The sequence below is a fragment of the Stenella coeruleoalba genome (assembly GCF_951394435.1).
Source record: "Stenella coeruleoalba genome assembly, chromosome: 11".
Lineage (NCBI taxonomy): Eukaryota > Metazoa > Chordata > Mammalia > Artiodactyla > Delphinidae > Stenella > Stenella coeruleoalba.
Window position 1 is genome coordinate 39,373,806 of NC_137157.1, and position 21,566 is coordinate 39,395,371.

The 21,566-nt window shown below is 36.3% G+C and overlaps 1 protein-coding gene and 1 long non-coding RNA gene across 9 annotated transcripts in view; one reads left to right on the forward strand and one right to left on the reverse strand.

Moving 5' to 3' along the window:
- Positions 1–21,566, reverse strand: part of SYT1 (synaptotagmin 1) — a 1,170,968-nt gene that overhangs the window by 319,935 nt on the left and 829,467 nt on the right. The window lies entirely within an intron of this gene.
- LOC307194575 overlaps positions 1–21,566 on the forward strand; it is a 44,494-nt gene that overhangs the window by 16,426 nt on the left and 6,502 nt on the right. Inside the window, exon 2 of the long non-coding RNA XR_013830581.1 lies at positions 13,671–13,755. This is a non-coding gene — a long non-coding RNA (uncharacterized lncRNA). The remainder of the gene's footprint in view (positions 1–13,670; positions 13,756–21,566) is intronic.

Consider the following 21,566-nt stretch of genomic DNA (forward strand, 5'->3'; position numbering starts at 1 on the left):
CTGTGGCTTTCACCCCTTGGTGTCCATATGTTTGTTCTCTACATCTGTGTCTCAACTTCTGCCCTGCAAACTGGTTCATCTGTACCATTTTTCTAGGTTCCACATACATGCATTAATATACGATATTTGTTTTTTTCTCTTTCTGACTTACTTCACTCTGTATGACAGTCTCCAGATTCATCCACGTCTCAACAAATGACTCAATTTCATTCCTTTTTTATTGCTGAGTAATATTCCATTGTATATATGTACCACATCTTCTTTAGCCATTCGTCTGTCAATGGGCATTTAGGTTGCTTCCATGACCTGGCTATCGTACATAATGCTGCAACGAACATTGGGGTGCATGTGTCTTTTTGAATTATGGTTTTCTCTGGGTATATGCCCAGTAGTGGGATTGCTGGATCATATGGTAATTCTATTTTTAGTTTTTAAAGGAACCTACATGGTGTTCTCCATAGTGGCTGTATCAATTTACATTCCCACTAACAGTGCAAGAGGGTTCCCTTTTCTCCACACCGTCTCCAGCATTTGTTGTTTGTAGATTTTCTGATGATGCCCATTCTGACTGGTGTGAGGTGATACCTCATTGTAGTTTTGATTTGCATTTCTCTAATAATTAGTGATGTTGAGCAGCTTTTCATGTGCTTCTTGGTCATCTGTATGTCTTCTTTGGAGAAATGACTATTTAGGTCTTCTGCCCATTTTTGGATTGGGTTGTTTCTTTAATATTGAGCTGCATGAGCTGTTTATGTATTTTGGAGATTAATCCTTTGTTGATTCATTTGCAAATATTTTCTCCCATTCTGAGGGTTGTCTTTTCGTCTTGTTTATGGTTTCCTTTGCTGTGCAAAAGCTTTGAAGTTTCATTAGGTCCCATGTGTTTATTTTTGTTTTTATTTCCATTACTCTAGGAGGGGGATCAAAAAAGATGTTGCTGTGATTTATGTCAAAGAGTGTTCTTCCTATGTTTTCCTCTAAGAGTTTTATAGTGTCCGGTCTTACATTTAGGTCTTGAATCCATTTTGAGTGTATTTTTGTGTATGGTGTTAGGGAGTGTTCTAATTTCATTCTTTTACATGTATCTGTCCAGTTTTCCCAGCACCACTTATTGAAGAGGCTGTCTCCTCTCCATTGTATGTCTTTGTCTCCTTTGTCATCGAGTAGTTGACCATAGGTGCGTGGGTTTATCTCTGGGCTTTCTATGTTGTTCCATTGATCTATGTTTCTGTATTTGTGCCAGTACCATATTGTCTTGATAACTGTAGCTTTGTAGTATACTCTGAAGTCAGGGAGTCTGATTCGTCCAGCTCTGGTTTTTTGCCTCAAGACTGCTTTGGCTATTCAGGGTCTTTTGTGTCTCCATACAAATTTTAAGATTTTTTTGTTCTAGTTCCGTAAAAAATGCCATTGGTAATTTGATAGGGATTGCACTGAATCTGTAGATTGCTTTGGGTAGTATAGTCATTTTCACAATATTGATTTTTCCAATCCAAGAACATGGTATATCTCTCCATCTGTTGGTATCATCTTTAATTTCGTTCATCAGTGTCTTATAGTTTTCTGCATACAGGTCTTTTGTCTCCCTAGGTAGGTTTATTCCTAGGTATTTTATTCTTTTTGTGGCAGTGGTAAATGGAAGTGTTTCCTTAATTTCTCTTTCAGATTTTTCATCATTAGTGTATAGGAATGCAAGAGATTTCTGTGCATTAATTCTGTATCCTGCAACTTTACCAAATTAATTGATTAGCTCTAGTAGTTTTCTGGTGGCATTTTAGGATTCTCTATGTATCGTATCATGTCATCTGCAAACACTAACAGTTTTACTTCTTCTTTTCCAATTTGTATTCTTTTTATTTCTTTTCTTCTCTGATTGCCGTGGCTATGTCTTCCAAAACTATGTTGAATAATAGTGGAGAGAGTGGACATCCTTGTCTTGTTCCTGATCTCAAAGGAAATGCTTTCAGTTTTTCACCATTGAGAATGATGTTTGCTGTGGGTTTGTCCTACATGGCCTTTATTATGTTGAGGTAGGTTCCCTCTATGCCCACTTTCTGGAGAGTTTTTATCATAAATGGGTGTTGAATTTTGTCAAAAGCTTTTTGTGCATCTATTGAGATGATCATATGGTTTTTATTCTTCAATTTGTTAATATGGTGTATCACATTGATTGATTTGCATACGGAGAATCCTTGCATCCCTGGGATAAATCCCACTTGAATCATGGTGTATGATCCTTTTAATGTGCTGTTGGATTCTGATTGCTAGTATTTTGTTGAGGATGTTTGCATCTATATTCATCAGTGATACTGGTCTGTAATTTTTTTTTTGTAGTATCTTTGTCTGGTTTTGGTATCAGGGTGATGGTGGCCTCATAGAGTGAGTTTGGGAATGTTCCTCCCTCTGCTATATTTTGGAAGAGTTTGAGAAGGATGGGTGTTAGCTCTTCTCTAAATGTTTAAAAGAATTCACCTGTGAAGCCGTGTGGTCCTGAACTTTTGTTTGTTGGAAGATTTCTAATCACAGTTTCAATTTCATTACTTGTGATTGGTCTGTTCATATTTTCTATTTGTTCCTGGTTCAGTCTTGGAGGGTTATATCCTTTGAAGAATTTGTCCATTTCTTCCAGGTTGTCCATTTTATTGGCATAGAGTTGCTTGTAGTAGTCTCAGAATGCCTTGTATTTCTGTGGTGTCTGTTGTATCTTCTCCTTTTTCATTTCTAATTTTATTTATTTGAGTCCTCTCCCTCTTTTTCTTGATCATTCTGGCTAATGGTTTATCAATTTTGTTTATCTTCTCAAAGAACCAGCTTTGAGTTTTATTGATTTTTGCTACTGCTTTTTTTGTTTCTATTTCATTTATTTCTGCTCTGATCTTTATGATTTCTTTCCTTCTGCTAACATTGTCTTTTGTTTGTTCTTCTTTCTCTAGTTCCTTTAGGTGTACGGTTAGATTGTTTATTTGAGATTTTTTCTTGTTTCTTGAGGTAGGCTTGTATAGCTATAAACTTCCCTCTTAGAACTGCTTTTGCTGCATCCCATAGATTTTGGATCGTCGTGTTTTCATTGTCATTTGTCTCTAGGTATTTTTTGATTTCCTCTTTGATTTCTTCAGTGATCTCTTGGTTATTTAGTGACGTATTGTTTACCCTCCATGTGTTTGTGTTTTTTCCTTTTTTTCGCCTGTAATTCATTTCTCATCTCATAGCGTTGTGGTCAGAAAAGATGCTTGATATGATTTCAATTTTCTTAAATTTACTGAGGCTTGATTTGTGACCCAAGATGTGATCTATCCTGGAGAATGTTCCACGAGCACTTGAGAAGAAAGCATTATCTGCTGTTTTTGGATGGAATGTCCTATAAATATCAATTAAATCTATCTGGTCTATTGTGTCATTTAAACCTTCTGTTTCCTTATTTATTTTCATTTTGGATGATCTGTCCATTGGTGTAAGTGAGGTGTTAAAGTTCTCCACTATTATTGTGTTACTGTCGATTTCCTCCTTTATAGCTGTTAGCAGTTGCCTTATGTATTGAGGTGCTCCTATGTTGGGTGCATAAATATTTACAATTGTTATATCTTCTTCTTGGATTGATCCCTTGATAATTATGTAGTGTCCTTCCTTGCCTCTTGTAACATTCTTTATTTTAAAGTCTATTTTATCTGATATGAGTATAGCTACTCCAGCTTTCTTTTGATTTCCATTTGCATGGAGTATCTTTTTCCATCCCCTCACTTTCAGTCTGAATGTGTCCCTAGGTTGAAGTGGGTTTCTTGTAGACAGCATATATATGGGTCTTGTTTTTGTATCCATTCAGCAAGCCTGTGTCTTTTGGTTGGAGCATTTAATCCATTCACGTTTAAGGTAATTATCGATATGTATGTTCCTCTGACCATTTTCTTAATTGTTTTGGGTTTGTTTTTGTAGGTCCTTTTCTTCTCTTGTGTTTCCCACTTAGAGAAGTTCCTTTAGCATTTGTTGTAGAGCTGGTTTGGTGGTGCTGAATTCTCTTATCTCTTGCTTTTCTGTAAAGCTTTTGCTTTCTCCATCAAAATCTGAATGAGATCCTTCCTGGGTAGAGTAATCTTGGTTGTAGGTTCTTCCCTTTCATCACTTTAAGTATATCATGCCACTCCCTTCTGGCTTGTAGAGTTTCTGCTGAGAAGTCAGCTCTTAACCTTATGGGAGTTCCCTTGTATGTTATTTGTCATTTTTTGCTTGCTGCTTTCAATAATTTTTCTTTGTCTTTATTTTTTGCCCATTTGATTTATGTGTCTCAGCATGTCTCTCCTTGGGTTTATCCTGTATGGGACTCGCTGTGCTTCCTGGACTTGGGTGGTTACTTCGTTTCCCATATTAGGGAACTTTCTGACTGTAATCTGTTCATATATTTACTCGGGTCCTCTCTCTCTCATCTCCCTCTGGGACCCCTATAATGTGAATGTTGTTGGGTTTAAAATTTTCCCAGAGTTCTTTTAGGCTGTCTTTTCATTCTTTTTTCTTTACTCTGTTTCTTTACTCTGTTTCGCAGCAGTGAATTCCACCATTCTGCCTTCCAGGGCACTTCTCTGTTCTTCTGCCTCAGTTATTCTGCTATTGATTCCTTGTAGTGTAGTTTTCATTTCAGTTATTGTATTGTTCATCTCTGTGTATTTGTTCTTTAATTCTTCTAGGTCTTTGTTAAACATTTCTTGCATCTTCTTGATCTTTGCCTCCATTCTTTTTCCGAGGTCCTGGATCATCTTCACTATCAATCATTATTCTGAATTCTTTTTCTGGAAGGTTTCCTATCTCCACTTCATTTAGTTGTTTTTCTGGGGTTTTATCTTGTTCCTTCATCTGGTACATAGCCCTCTGCCTTTTCATATTGTCTATCTTTCTGTGAATGTGGTTTTTGTTCCATAGGCTGCAGGATTGTAGTTCTTCTTGCTTCTGCTGTCTGCCCTCTGGTGGATGAGGCTATCTAAGTGGCTTGTGTAAGTTTCCTCTGGAATCACATTCTGAATTGAGTTAGCACACTAAGAACAGATCCCCATGCTGGTGCTCAGAGGAAGTCAGTCTATCAAGCAAAACATGACTTATGTCAGGAAGCATAACAATAGCAGGACAAAATTCCAAGTGCAAAGTCAAGAAAGGGAGTTGAGAAGTTGATTTGGGATGTCTTGGCTCCTGAGTGAGCAAAACTCAGGGGTGAAGGATGATTAATACTCTGATATTTTACTCAGAAAATAGTATCAGTAAGCAAAGTGATCTCAAGAACCAGGCCAGAGATTAGAAAACAAGTGTATTTTAGAAGTGTTAATAACAAGAGAAAGGTCATATTCCAGGCCTCTAGGGGCTGGAATATTGGGAAGCTACCAAGTCAGAGATTAAGACACAAGAATGGGGGCAGAACAGGAACACAAATGCTGTACAAGTGTCCCTTGGATTGAGAGCTATTTAAATCCCTGGTATTTAAAATGGGGGGCACTGCTGAGTCCACCTTTTGGGGTCACAGAGACCACCTCCATGTGGAGAGAAGGGTCAGTTTGCAGTGTGACAATGTCTAATGGAGGCCAATTTTCAAAACAAAGAATGAGATGAATAAATTTGGGCATTAGAATCCCAATATGTGGTGTTATTTTGAAGGTTAACCAACTGCTAGTAAATCCACAGGGTTTGATGAGAGGTTTCATTAAATAACAATACTCTCTGTGTCTTGGTCTCTGCTGCAAAATGTGTGGAACTCTATAACATACTTACAGAATATGAATACATTATTATTTATAGGTGGAAGCTAATGACTGTAATGAAAGCAGAACATTTTAGTTAAATAAGCAAATGATCAAAATTGACAACACAAGTGTAAATAAGGCCCAGATTAATTAAGTTGCTCATTATTTTTCCTTGTAGCAGACATTACTTTGTGTTGAGCCTCTCCCTCTCTCTGTATATATATATATATGTCTTACATTATAGACACACACCCACACATGCATTTGTAGAGAGGCAGAGATAAAGAGAGGAACAAAGAGACAGAGACGGACAGACATACAACTTAATGTCATATTTTGAGTAATGCCAAAGAATTCATTCTGACTCATAATAAATTCTGAAAGGGCAATACAAATTTTGCCCTTCCCATTGCTCCCTCTGTTTCAACATACAGGACTCTTGGTTCCCTGGGAAGCCTACAGTATTCCAACCTCAGGGATTTTTACTTACTGTCTCCTTAGCCAGGAAAGCTCTTCACCCAGGTAGTGGTGTAGATCACACCCTCACTTCCTTCAGGTCTCTGCTCAAATATCTCCTTCTTGGAGGGACCTTCTCTCTGATAAATGTAATGGTGACCCCGTATTCTTGCAGCATCCCCAATTCTCCTAACATTACTTTCTTTTTCTTCCTAGTATTTATCATCTATGGCATACTACTTTTTGTATGTTTATTTTCTTTTTCTCTACCTTAGGACTGTCAGATTTAGCAAATTAAAATACAAGGCACCCAGTTAAATTTGAATTTCAGATGAACAACAAAACACTTTTTAGTATGTGTGTCCTAAATGTTGTATCAGACATACTAAAAACTTATTACTTGTCATTACTTATACTGAAAACTTATTCATTGTATAATTATTCAAGTGTCCCAAATATTGTATTGAACATACCTATACTACTAATGTATTCGTCGTTTACCTGAAATTCAAATTTAACAGGGCATGCTGTATTTTTTCTGATGACACCTCTCGGCCCTCCCCACCCCCCCTTCCCCCTCCCTCCCACCCCAGAATTTAAGCTATTTGAGGACAAGAACTTGGAACACTGTGTTCACTGCTGAAATCCCAGGGCCTGACAAATAGCAGGTTCTCAATATATATTGGTTGAATGAATTAATTAGTCATTCTCTTTTCCTGAAATATCCACCTTTGTCCTGTAGTTCTCATCCTGGTGAAATCTCTTAAGGCCCCTATTTATATAAATAAAGCATATTATAGTAATAATATGGTCCTTGGTGTCATGGCAAAAGTCTTGTTTCTCTGCAGTGTGCAGTAGATAGTTTGGAATTTGCTGAGTACAATAAGTTTATAACAGTCAACTACAGTACACAAAACGTCGCAAATATTTCTATGTACCATTTGCGCCTCCTGAGAGACTATAGGAAACTCAAATATCACAAAATAGTATATTTTCAGGTTGGACATGCATTATATATGTAAATACCTTTTAAAGGTAAAATCTGTCAGTCTTATGTAAGCATTCCTGCTTATGTGTCATACTATGTTCAAAAATTTTAGATTTTTGTTGTATTCAAATGACTGCCAGTGAAGTTACTCCAGGAGGTCATTTAGTGCCCTTTCTCTACTGTGGGCAAGATTTCATCATTTCACTTCCTTAGTTTACCTATTTCAATAAATCACCAGTGTCATCCCACAATAGCCACAATAAGTCTGTATTAGAGAGCCATTGTTCTTTTCCAGCCCTATCTTTAATTGCTATTTAAATCTAGTTTATCTTTTTCCTTGTTCAGAAAGAGAATCCTCTTCATCTTTAGAGACAGAATAGTAAATGCTACAGATAATAATGAAATACTGAGAGCTGTATGTATAAAAGCTCATATACATAGATCTGCAAACTGTAAAAAATTGATGAATTATTTTATTGTCTGATTTTTGAATGAAACCACTATTATTTTTTAAACCAAGGAGGACAAGTACCTAGTGTTTTAATGAGTATCTAGTGTCGTGTGTTGGATTGTTTCCCCCCAAAAGCTTTGTTGAGGTTCTAATCCCTTGTACTGGTGCATGTGACCTTATTTGGGAATGAGGTCTTTGTAGATGTCATTAAGTTAAGATGGGGTCATAATGCAGTTAGGTGAGCCCTAAGTCCAATATGACTGGTGTCCTTATAAGAAGAGAGGGAGAGACAGAGACACAGAGGGAAGACAGCCATGCAAAGACAGAGGCTGGGATTGGAATTATGCTGCCACAAAGCAAGGAATGCTTAGGGCTAGCAGAAGCTGGAAGATGCAAGGTGGGCTCCTTCCTGAGAGAGTTTGGAGGGAGCAGGGCCCAGGTAACTCTTTTTGTTTTAATTGTTGTATAGTTGACTTACAATGTTGTGTTAATTTTGGCTGTACAGCAAAGTGATTCAATTATACATATATATATACATTCTTTTTCAAAATATTCTTTTCCATTATGGTTTATCATAGGATACTGAATGTAGTTCTCTGGGCTATACAGTAGGACCTTGTTACCAGCTAACTCTCTGATTTTGGATCAAAGAACTGTGAGAGAGTAAATTTCTGTTGTTTTAAGCCATCCAAGTTTTTGATAATTTAAGGCAGTCCTAGGAAAGAAATACAGTAGGCATTTAATTAACATTGGTTCTCTGGGATCCAGTTTTCCAGTCTGAAATATTTACTGTCCACAAAAGTAATTATTTTTTCCCTTGTATTCTCTTAGCACAGATTTATTAGAGGTTTTTTTTGTTATTGTTTCCTTTTTCCTCTCTCTTTCTCTCTTAGACTGAGCTTTTTAAGGGAAAGGTTCATATCATTTATTACCATAATTCCAGTGCTTTTAATAGGGTCTGGCATAAAAGATAGTAAATAAAATGTTGTGAATTAATCAACAAATTAGTTTTTAAATAAGTAGTACTGATTTACAAAGGTTTCTCTACACTTCAGCCCAGTAATGTACTGAAGAGGAGTCTGTGGCTTTTAAACACCAACCCAAAGTTGAACAAAGACTGAATTCCCTCTATTTTTATATTGTTTCTCTAGTTAGAGTTCAGAGGTAGTATCTTTAAAAAGGGAGGATCAGGATTTCAAGTCACATGTTGTCTTTTGTCCATAGCTCCTCACTTTTGAGAGGCAAAACTCTCTTCCTATATTCTGACTGTGCTCTGAGGGGGACCTAGGTTTGAATTATCTACTCTTCTGTTCACAGAGCTTGAAGAATATTCTTCACTTGCAACTGTTATCGGTGTCAAGTTTTGACTAATTGAAATATGACCAAGCAGTTTTTTAATACAACTCTTTAAATTTTCTGGAAGAAAATAAAGCTTGGGGAAAAAAAAGAGGAGAAAAGCATAAAAAGCTGTTAGTGATGAAAATAGGAATTTAAAATAGAAGTGTAATCTCAAGTACAAGTATAGGTTTGCAGTAACAAATGATGCCAAATTCCTAAAATAATAAAAAAACTTAAAGTTAAAAAATAAAGTGCAATCCAAATAATCAATCAGACTTAAAAACTTGAGGCCAAAAACCTTAATCTGACTTTCTTTGGCCTTGGGCAAATTAGAGATAGCCAAGAGTTTTTTTTAATCATAAATTGTCAGTAATAGCAAATTACCTCTTGGGGTGTGGTTAGAATTTCTCGAGGCCTGTAAAGCATTTTGAAGACAAAAATCCTATGACTAGACAAATTGCTCTTCTTGCACTGGTGTGTACTTAGCTTCCTAAGTCTGTCCTGGTCAGTTTGGATGTCATTCATTCTGTAGGTTGGTAGGCCCATTATATAAAATAGCAGGAATTGGTGATAAACAGCTTTCAAAAGATAGGCTATAGTTAAAATGGAAGCATTATTATTTATTTATCTATGACACCTTAAGTATATTTTGAAATATTTAAGAGGATGAAAATGGAAGGCATATTGAAAATTCTTACAACCCTTCAAAGCATTGTGCTCAAGGTTATATTTGAGCCTCTCTTTGTATGTATTTTTCTTATTTATAATTTACTCAATCTGTTGGATAATGAGATATTTAATTCAGTTCTTTCTGATTTTTCCATTTGGCATGTCAAACAGCAGCACGTGCTGCTGGAAAAGATAAAAAGTAAAAATTATCCTTTCACGCAGGCATTTTTCTCCAATTAAAATATAAAGAGTTACACAATACTTATGTTTGCCAAGAGGACTGAGTTCCAGAAAGGAATTTTTTTTTTTTTTTTTTTTTGGCTGTATGTGGGCCTCTCACTGTTGTGGCCTCTCCCATTGCGGAGCACAGGCTCCGGACGCGCAGGCTCAGTGGCCATGGCTCACGGGCCCAGCCGCTCTGCTGCATGTGGGATCTTCCCGGACCGGAGCAAGAACCCGTGTCCCCTGCATCAGCAGGTGGACTCTCAACCACTGTGCCACCAGGGAAGCCCCCAGAAAGGAATTTTAACATCTGACTAAATCCACACTTGTATACTTTTCTGTCAATACCAAGTCACCTACAAATGGTCTTTAGTAGCCATCATTCTATACAGCAGGAATTTTTAGATTCCTTTTTATACTTTATTGTTAATTTTTAATTACTATTAAAGCTAATGTTATAATGTCTATAAAAAAGAAAAAACTCAGTCTTAACACTCAAACACAGTTGTGGAAAAATAGGAATGTGCAAATAATAAAAATAGGAATTTAAAAAAATTAAAAAAAGAATTCATAAATATAACACTATGTGGAAAAATGAAAAGTTTCTTAATTTTTCAAAAATACATTTTATTTATTTAATTTTATTAAAAATATTTTTATTGGAGTATAGTTGCTTTAGAATGTTGTGTTAGCCTCCACTGCACAACAAAATGAATCAGCCATACACATACAGATATCCCCTCCCCGTTGGACTTCCCTCCCATTTAGGTCACCACAGTGCATTAAGTAGAGTTCCCTGTGCTATACAGTATGTTCCCATCAGTTGTCTATTTTATACATAGTATCAGTAATGCATACATGTCAATCTCAGTCTCCCAATTCCTCCCTCCCCACCCCTTTCCCCCTTGGTATCCATACATTTGTTCTCTATCTCTGTGTCTCTATTTCTGCTTTGCATGTAAGATGATCTATACCATTTTTCTAGATTCCACATATATGCATTATTATACGATATTTGCTTTTCTCTTTCTGACTTACTTCACTCTGTATGACACTCTTTAGGTCCATCCATGTCTCTACAAATGACCCAATTTCATTCCAAAAATACATTTTAAGTAAGCACTTAAGTCTGCATTATGGTTTTACTTATGTATGTAATATATTTTATAAAACCTAAAAAAAAATTAGGAGGACAACAGTGTTTAAAAGATGTTCTTGATTACTTCGTTTATGAATCTAACATTTTTGTGGTTTATACATTTGTGAAACCCTTAACAGGTATATTATCTGTGCTCTTGTTTTCACATTACTCATTGCCATTTATAGATGAGCATTGGTCACCTCTATTCTTTCTCTTCTGAGAAACACATTAAGTCACTACAACAGTATACCCGTAAAACTGTAATGATCAATTGAAGTCCACAGCTTTAGTTTACAATACTCTTTGGCCTAAATATGCAAGAAGATTTTGAAATGGTTCATATTTATATTTTCTCTCTGACATGGATGGGCACAGGCAAGATTTATTGATCTTAGGTGTTATTACTATTTATAAGTTAAATTTTCTTATTTGATTTGCTAGATCCTAAAAGAAACATTAAAAAGGAATGAGTAGGAGCTTAAAGAAACAGCAACATTTTTACCTCATGGCATTTTTCTCCATAGTCCATGAAAGACAAGATTGGGGAAAATTAGTCTTCATGCAGCTTAAGAGCCTTTATATTAAAGATAGGAACATTTAGGAGCAGAATACAAGCAAAATAAGCTGTCGCTCCAAATGAGAAATTTTAGGTTAATTTTCAGAAAGGATTTCTATTGTTGAATCTTAATAAAATTGAGAATTAGTCTTTAGGGGATGATATAATTTTGTTTTTAAAAGATTTTTTTCTATTTGTAATTGGTAAAAAGTTACATTGTCTTGCGTAAATATTAGGATGTGAGGTAATTATCTATATTTTCCCAGCTTTCATATATTATCTTTTCCATGTAGCTTTTCTGATGGAAAGCTCTTCATAAAACCCTACCTCACAGACAAACCAAATTGTATTTAGCATTTTTGCTTGATTTTTTTGTGAATGTGGCATTAAAATGTCAGTTGAAAAAAGCTATTTGTCAAATAAAAGCACACTGTACTGGCATATAAAAGGGACAAAGATATTACGACACCACGCTTCATGGAACTCATTAATATGTATGTAAACCAGGAACAAAAATATATAAAGGAGAACTCAGGGGCCTGGTTAAAACTGAGTAAAACGAATATTAAATGCATAAAAGAACAAGTGTCATCTTCGCTAAGAATCATTTGAGCAAATACTTGCTCTTGCTTTGGACGCTTATGTCGGCTCCCAATGGTTGGTCAAAGAAAATTTTCTATAACAAACATGATACAATTCAAACTCAAGAGTTTATGACTAGATATTTTTTACATCTGGTAACATGTAGGGTTTGAAGATCATTAATGCTTGTGAAAATAGACAAATGCAATCTGGAATCTGAAGAATTAATTTAAAATACTCAGGAGTCCATAAAATATTCTATGGTAGTGCAGGACATGGTTTTCTATATGCTCATGGTTTTTCAATGCTCATCTATAAGCACAAGTCATGCGCAGGTGTCTTTCAGGAAAAGAAAGAAATCTTTGAGGATCCCTCAGTGGGGCTTGAAGACCCTGTTTGAGAAATCATGACTTAACAACTGAAATTATATTGTATTAAAATATTTTTCTTGTTTGATCACTGCCCAGTAGCTGTTTTGTATTCATAAGTGGTAATACGTATACACTTTAAAATTATTATTGAAATGAAAGGACAGGATTTTTTAAAAAAAGTCTCATGGACCCTCAAGAAAACTTGTTACTAGGGTCCCCAATGTAACAAACCTGAAATAGTTTAAAAAAAGAGAAAAAAGGTGAGATTTGGAATTACATAGGCCTAAATTCAATTCCTAGATCTTGCCCTTATTAACTCTGAAAATCATTCAGTCTCCCTGGACCTCTCCTCCTCAATCTGTAAAAATGACACATTCCTTATAACATTATATTTTTAGAACAAATGGGATAATGTGGGTAAAACTCCTTAGTACAGAGTTTGATACGACACATACATTCTCCTTGTCTTTATTGTACTAATGTAATGATGGTCAGAAATGCTTTGGATACAGTAGGAGGAAAATAACTTGTCCATGTGCAATGAACACATTCAGACAGAGGGCCCTTTTTTCCTATGAGGCATTTATTTGTTGGGTGATGTTTATAAGGTTTTTAAAACGGAATATTATTAAAACCAGAAAATAATTCCAGAGCACAACTAGCACTCTTGAGCTCTGGAAGAATTTATCTACTTCACATATGTGAACAATTTATCGCTAGAGTATGTTTTCTTTTCACCCTCCATCACCAAAGGATTATGCCCAATTATAATTAATTCTTTAATAATGAAATTGATACCATTTTCAAGCATTTAGACAAGATAGTAGATTAGAGTACACTATAAAATATGCTTCTGAGTGATTATGACCTAATTAATTATTTTAGACAGCTTTTAAAAGTTTGATTTACTAATTAGACTCTCTGAAATTGAAAGCAGGAAATAGAGCTGTCCAGGCCACCAGAGGCTTCATCCCGTTTGGCACAAAACCAGAGTAAAAGTTGACTTAATTTGCACCGTTCTGCATGGTTGGGTTTGACAAGTGTGTTTAGGTTTCATAAAATAATCAAAGGTCATTTGTGGCTTGGCTTTTTGCAACTACAACCCAAATTAATAAGAATGAAATCCAAAGCCTGGCAGGGGCTCTAAGAATGATGTGAAGTCTTGCCTTCCTCTTTCAGACTTGCCTCATGGGTGTGTCGTGGTGGAAATAACAGTGTAAAGGCAATAATGCCAAATGATGACACTCAGCCCTGAAATAGGCAGGTACGTAACATATTCTACATCAGTTTGTACTTGGTGTGTGCGGTCATGAACAAATATATTCTCCGAGTCTCAGTTTGTAGCCCAGGGCAGTTTGATCCTAGGGGAGGATGTAGGCTAGCATAAAGAATTGGGGAAGTTTACGTGAACCTTTAGCCCAGGACCTGGTGCCCACATCCTTACTTCTCTCTGCCTTTCTACACCACTGAGCATGAAAGTACAGCTGGTATTTGATGTTTTACCTGGAAACCCCAACAAGTCTATATTACAAGGTCTCCTTACAAACTAACTGCTAGAGAGAATCATCTGGGGCCTTGCTTGGGTTCATACCGTGTTAGTTATTTGCTTCAAAGTTCGCATAAAGCCATTCAGAACACTATGGTTTTTATATGATCTTAAAATTATAAGAAATTTTTTCCAAGTAAAAGCTTCAAGGTTAAAATTTAAAAAAATGACTTAGAACTGACTCTTAAAAATGCCTGTGTATCAATATAGTTTCCTAATACTTTTAATATCCAAATGGCATTGAAATGCATATTTCCAAATTCCAATTCCACAGTTCCATGACTCTATTTTTCTACTTAATACAGGAAGCAGAATTTAAAGTCAACTATGAGAATTCAGTACACATAAGAACTCTATTTTTGTAGGAGGGACATCTGAACAAATAGTCATGAGCTAGATGATTTTAATTCCATACAACTACCTTTAACCAACATCTATAACATTATCCTCTTCTTAACACTTCAAAGAATTTTTTTAAATGCTTTCTTTTAAAAAAGCATGTTGATTTTTATAAACTGGGTGAATCTCACAATTTAACTAGCTTGTCATAGCAGAAGGGTTTCTCCAGTGCACGGATATATGATCTAAAATCATACTCAACTGACTGCCTTGAGGAAATATATACGTAACACTTACTTCGTGTGTATTTCTGAACTACCTTTGAAAGTTTTAAAGTTTTATTCAGATTTCAGAGATAGATTAATGTGGACTAAGTAGTGTTTATTAATATTTCTTAGGAAACTAAAAGGTGATCAGATCTAGATTATATGAGGGAAATCAACCAAACCAAGAGCAGCTAGAAATCTTTATAACAAAGGTAAAATTACGCCTCGCCCTTCTCCATTTTTTTTTTTTTTAGAGCATCTTTTATGCACCAGGCATTGTATTAGGTGTGTTACAAACGTTACTTCACTTATTCCTCATTAGGCCAGTGTTATTATTCCCACTGTATGAATTCAGCGTTAGATAAGTACAATCCACGATATTTATTTCAAGGGAATGCAATATTGCTCGTAACTCCTTGGCACTGACTCTGCTTCCTCACGCTAGATGGTCACTGAATTTGCTTTAGGAACCAAAAGATATCTGAAGCATATAGACTATAAATTTAAGATTTTCTGGAATGATACTATACAGCAGTATATAAAGGTGCAGCACAGCAAAGATAGTGGAGCTTTACAGATCTGGTCGCATGGCCAGTCCTAGGCAACTCTGAGCCCTGCCCTCCCCATCCTTGCCCCCAGAGCACTGAGGACCAAGGGAAGCCACTATGAGATATGGGAGCGTAACTTTGTTGTGTCTGTGTGTGCTTGTGAGCAAATGAGCAAGTGTGTAGTCTGTGCTTTTGTGTGTGTGGATGATACATCTGAGGCGGAGTCTGTGCATGTGTGTACATCTTTGTGTGTGGTCAGTATATCACATGTGTGGGTGATGTGTGCGTGTACGTGGCTGTGCATATGTGTGGTCTTTTCCCTCCAACCCATAATCCAACTCGTTTTTGTGAAATATCTCTTTTTCTAGCTTGTGAGTAACTACTTTGTTCTTTTATAATTTTTGCAACCCTTGATCTTTTTACTCTTCCCTTCTCCCCTCTTTCTTTTCCATCTTTTTCAATTTTCTGCTCATTACTAATTGAAACCATAAGATAATGAACAGATGAAAAATTCAAACCAGTTCACACAGCATCTTCTACGCCTATAAATGCACAAAGACTAATAAATATTCCTTTCTCATTGTGTAATATTTGCCTGACCTATAGATTTCAATAGATACTGGGGTATATGTTGGTCAGATCTGATTTAGAAGTCAGGAAGTGATTATAATACATTTCAAGGTACTATTCAAAAATCATACTTGATTTTCTTTTTCTCAAGGTTGTTTATTTTTCTGTTTAATCTTCTTGCCTTCCGTGACTGCTAACTAACTATTGCTCCTGGGATATTTGTTTTTGAGTAGCAGAGAGATAGATAGGAAGAAAAATAAAACATTGGCTTTTTATTTAATAAATACATTGTCTGCCCACAAGTATAGCAAGAATTGGAATCAAGTCTCAATCATTAAGCGGAGCAATGTGTCTTATGATCAACACTCTATCCATGAGTTTCTAGTTGTTGGAATGTATGAAGAGCAGTAGAATGGTAGCATGCAGCCCCTCAAGGCCTAGAAGTGCTAGAAAAAACAGGAGTTTTCTTAGGATTGATAAGGGCAGTACTGAGAAATTTTAAAAAGGAGAAAGTAAAGCTACAGAGTGCCTGAGCAGGAGAATGAATAGTAAATGGTGTTTCCTTGGGGAGTAGTTAGTTCCTATTAGGAGCACTGGTATCAATTAGCATAATCAGTCTCACAGAGACCAAAAAAGAAAACACACTCACCCTCACACTTGTATATGGTGGATTTTGCATTATTTAGGAATATTTTAATGCAGTAATTTGTAGATTGGGAGATAAAATTCTTTTGCCTTCTTATTTTATTTGTTACATTATAAAAACATATAAAATTGTCTGTTTCTAAAATTTGTTAGCTAAGGAGTGAACAAAGACCTTGTCATAATAAAAGTGGAAATGGTAATAAGAAAAATAAACTTCCAAAATAGTGGGAAAACAAATTATAAGATCTGACTTTTAGTCCTACATAAAACTCATTTCCCTCATCCCCATTGTGAGTTCTGAATGACTCTGAAATATTTATTTTTTCAAATGTCTTTGCTGAAAAAACTGTTTTATATGAAAAACTACGTGATAGATTAAATCATGACATTGTTTTTTTATATCTTCCGCCTTCCTTCCTTCCCCTTCCCTCCCTCCGTCTCTTTTTCCTCTCTCTCATTCCTCCCTTCCCTCCCTTCTTCATTCCCTTTCTTCTAATAAATATTCCTTGAGGCTAACCCTCAGAACTAGCACAGGGTCTGGTGCTGTAGACTCCTCTGCTGTGTGCTGGGCATTGTGCTCAAAGTGCTGGACTGCTCTCTGGTATGATGGGGGTGAGGCGGTGGCAAGGTTACCCTACTGATGGCTGACTCTGTTCCCATCCAGCAGATCCGAGCAGTGCTGCGGTAGATGCTCTGGGGATATAGATGAGACGGAGAAACTCAGCATAGGAGGAGGTTAGGTCAGGAAAAGTGGGGACAAACTCTCAAGCCAAAGCTCTGGTGTTTGAAAGAATAGGGAACTTTCTGAAATGATGAGTAGGGTGGTTTTGTGGTCCATGGGGGATGGGAGATAACAGGTGGCTTTAATTGTTTTATTTTTTCTTCTATTTAAACTTTTTTATTTGTTGTTCCCATTACCCAATCGGTATTTTCCACCCTAAGTTAGTTATGTCAGAGAATCTAAGGTCATTGAGTTTTGGAACTACTAGTGATGAGACAGAAATGTACTTAGTATCGATTTTCCTGTAACCTTATCCTTGTGTAATACTGTAAGGTGTCCTTTCTCTCTCTGTGCACTTGTCTATTTCCTCCCCCTCTTCCCTATGTCTATTCATGTATATGAATGAATAGGATGCTTTAGTACATATGAAGATATGGGAACAGTCTGCAGAGACTGGAACGTCTTTAAATGGCAAGGATGCTGTGGGCTGGGATCTTGGTAGGGGACAGTAAAAAATAGCAGCTATGTATATAATTTTTACACAGATTTCTTGGGCAGAGAATTATGGTCTCGAAAACACTATTATGCTTCTGCTTTAGGCAGCTGTTGTCTGGGTAAGCATAATGCCCCGAATTCTTCAAGGGTATCAACAGGCAAGTTCTCCAGCTGCCTTCTCCACTGATAAACTAGCAGTGGTAGAAACGAAGCTATTATTTCAAATGATGCTAACCTAACAAAGGGTGATATTTCAGCCCAAGGAAATTCATAATCCATTTCAGAATCTGGAGCCTTAAAATGGTCTTACAGAGACTAAGACGAAATAGAAAGTACAGATACCAGTTTTGTGAGGTTAAAAGAGGTACCGTATGTGAACTGCCGTGCAAACTGTGAAGTGCTCTACAAATCCAAACACTATTCATTACTATCAATCATTTTAGATACTAAAAGTCAAGCATGATTAGAGAGAGAGTAGTGATTATTATTATCTTGGGCAAGTGACTTGATCTCTCAGAGTCTTAGTTTCCTCATCTGTAAATGGGGCAATGATAACCTACCTTGTAGAGTTGTCAAAATTATAGATAACATGTAAAAATTGCTATGCACAGAGCTTGGCAAGTGGTAGGCATTCATTAAATGATTGATAGTTATTTTTATTATAACAGACATTTCTAACCATCCACAATTTCAGAAGAATCGAAAAATAGGTTTCTTTTAAAATTACTAACAAAATATGTACTTGCAATTCAATATACTGTGGATTCCAGGTGTCCAAAAAAATAAGAAAACACCTATGACTTTATATATCAAGTTTCACTCATCATGGGGGATTTCTAAGAATGAAGTTTAAAGAATAAAACAGGGAGAAGAAAAAAGAATGACAGAGAAAAGGCAACCCTGTAATGGCAACAGCCTAGGACAAGTGGGTGATTTCAGAATGAGAATAAGCACACACCACCCCGTGACTCAGGGCTGCTCCAACTTCATGCACAGTGGGGAACCTTCTATGCCCTTCAATATCAAATTGTACATGCAAGTTATTTGTAACAGAACATTGAAAAGTCAATGAAGGCAAACCTGGTAGGCAGCTACTGTCAGAAAACATCTGAATCAGTAGGACACTATCAGAATTGTCTTTTCCAAGCAAAACACAAAACTGTATTAACCAAAAGCATGACAGCACTGTGAAATTTCCTCACTGCGGTAACTTAAAGCAACACAGACCTTGGGAAGCAGGCTTCAGTGCCTCGCCCAACAGGTCAGAAAATAGCAATGAAAGGTTATTATGGATCATACTGTTGAGGATCACCCGAGAGAAGGAATGGTTCTGAACAAAAGCCAAGGTCATACACTTAAATCTTGCCTCATTTCTATAATGCAAGAACATTAACAAGCTAACAAAAATTATTTTTCTGAAACTTATCTTTTTTTTAATAATTGTTACTATTACTAAGGCTTCTACAGAATGAGAGATTAAGCAGAAAAAATAACATTAAAAAACTGGTTTTCCACTGGCTAGAGATTAACTTCAAACAAACACTTGAACTTGACCTTCATGATCTCATTACAGCCTCAACCCTAACCAACCATACCATGTGCTTAAGTAAATTCTTTAGCAATCAAAAAGTGGAAAACCAGCATGGAAGCAAGTCATGCAAGGTCAAGATGGACTGCCCTTTATTCTGTAAAGTTTTTCAGGCGATGTTAAGCCATGTCCAACTGGATTCCAAGTATTTCTTATCGTACTATTATGATGCATTTTAGAATGTTCACCAATTCCACTATAATGTGAATTACTCCAGGGTGGAGATGGTGTCTTGCCCTGCATATAACACCATGCATAGCATGTAGAGGGGGGGCAGTGTGAGGTGGCAGAGAGCAAGAGCCATGCATCTAGAATTCCAACTCTGCCACTTACTAGCTGTGAAAATCACTTTACCTTTCTGATCCTCAGCTTCCTCATCTGTAAAAATGGTGATAAAGCTTGTCTATTAGAAGATATATACAGCTATAAACATATGTGTGTGTATCTTGCATTCAGTAAATGCTGGCTGTAAAAATAGTAAGCACATAAGAAACATTTGTTGAAAACATGAAGGGATGAATAGATCATTTCTTTCTTATTGATTTAAGATTCATCCAGTAATTCTTGAACAATAGTTCATAATACACAGATTAGAAGTTAAATGGTAGTATTAAAAAAGTTGAAGGTTATAAATTTGCATTCCTATTTTGAATCAACAAGCCTCTATTTATTTTTAGAGAAATGGCAATTTAAAAATACCAGTGGCTTCTCAAATCTTCTAAAGAAAAGTTGATGTGTAAAAACATCAGATAATCACATGAAGACTGGCTAATTCTAGTTGGAGCAGTTAAAACATGGCATATTTATGACTCAGACACCCTAATTATCTTAAACTCATCTATTTCTTTTGCTGATTGCCTATACTCAACTAGCGTTCTGTGATTAATTTTAGAGTTTATGACATAAAAGGATAGCTGTCCTAGAAGTCACAAACTCATTGCATTTCTATATTTGCATCTTAAGTTAGGAAATGCCAAAGAATTCCACATTGGACAGCTACATTATTCAATAAATTACAGGATACATGGATAAACAATATGTAGCATATACATACAATGAACTATTATTCAGGCTTAAGAAGGATAAAAATGCTAACGCATGCTATAACATGGATGGACCTTGCTAAGTGAAATATGTCAGACACAGAAGGACAAATACTGCATGATTCCACTTATAGGAGATACCTACAGTAGTCAAACTGATAGAGATAGAAAGTAGAATGGTGGTTTTCAGGGGCTGTGGAGAGAGGGAATGGGGAGTTATTGTTTGACGGATATGGAGTTTCAGTTTGGGAAGATGAAGAAGTTCTGGAGGTACATGGTGGTGATGGTTGTACGACAGTGTGAAAGAACTTCATACCACTGAACTGTACACTTAAAAATGGTTAAAACAGTCAATTTTATATTATGTATATTTTATCATAATTAAAAAAAGGTCAAAATAAATGACAAATTTGTATAGGGCTAAAGATACAACTCTTGAAAAGAAAACCTTATTGCAATGGAGTGTTTGGGGATGGGGATTAATCTAGCTTTGGTGAGGAAAAATAAGAGAAAAGAAAGTTTTCAATAAAGCCACCACTATGATAGATCTGAGTAAAAAAATCATCAGTTTGGTTCAACTAGCACTGAGCACGAACTCTGGCACAGAGTCTGGGACACAAAGGTGATTCGCCTACCACACTCGAGGAGTTCACCCTCTCATGCAGAGAGAAATTCCTCAAACATTGTTTTGGTATAAGTCTGAAGTTTGTCTGTTTAAGAGTATGGGTTTTAGCACTATATAGACTCGAGTCTGCATCTAGCTCAAAAATTATAAGATATGTTACATTAAGAAAGCTAGTTTGCCTCTCAGTTTGCTCGTTTGTGAAATAGGGGAAATTACATGTGAAGTGCTCGGGGGAAGCAAGCGTTCAGTTAATGGGGACCACCGTTGCCGTCAGTCCGAGGACAGAGGCATGGGCTGGCTTGGTCTCACTGTGCCACTTCCATAACTGTTGATACCAGCACAGAAAGAACACAGCATTTGTTTCATCATTACTAATTATATTCACATCCAGAGTTAGTTATGATAGAAATTGAAAATTAAAATTTAAGCGCTACTTTCTTGATCTGAGTCGTCCCAATAGAATGGTTGGTATAGATGGTTGCGATGGACTGAAAGTTTGTGTCCCCAAATATCTCCACCCACACCATCTGAGCTCATCATTTCAGGACCTCACACTGTGTAAAATCCCCTCTGTCATTTGCTTTTTGGGTTAACACTATTGTGTGTAGGGGTTGGGGGAGAGCAGAGAGAATGCAGGGCCAGTGCGAGTACTTTGAGCCGGTTCCTTTTTTCTTAGTAGCTTCCCTATA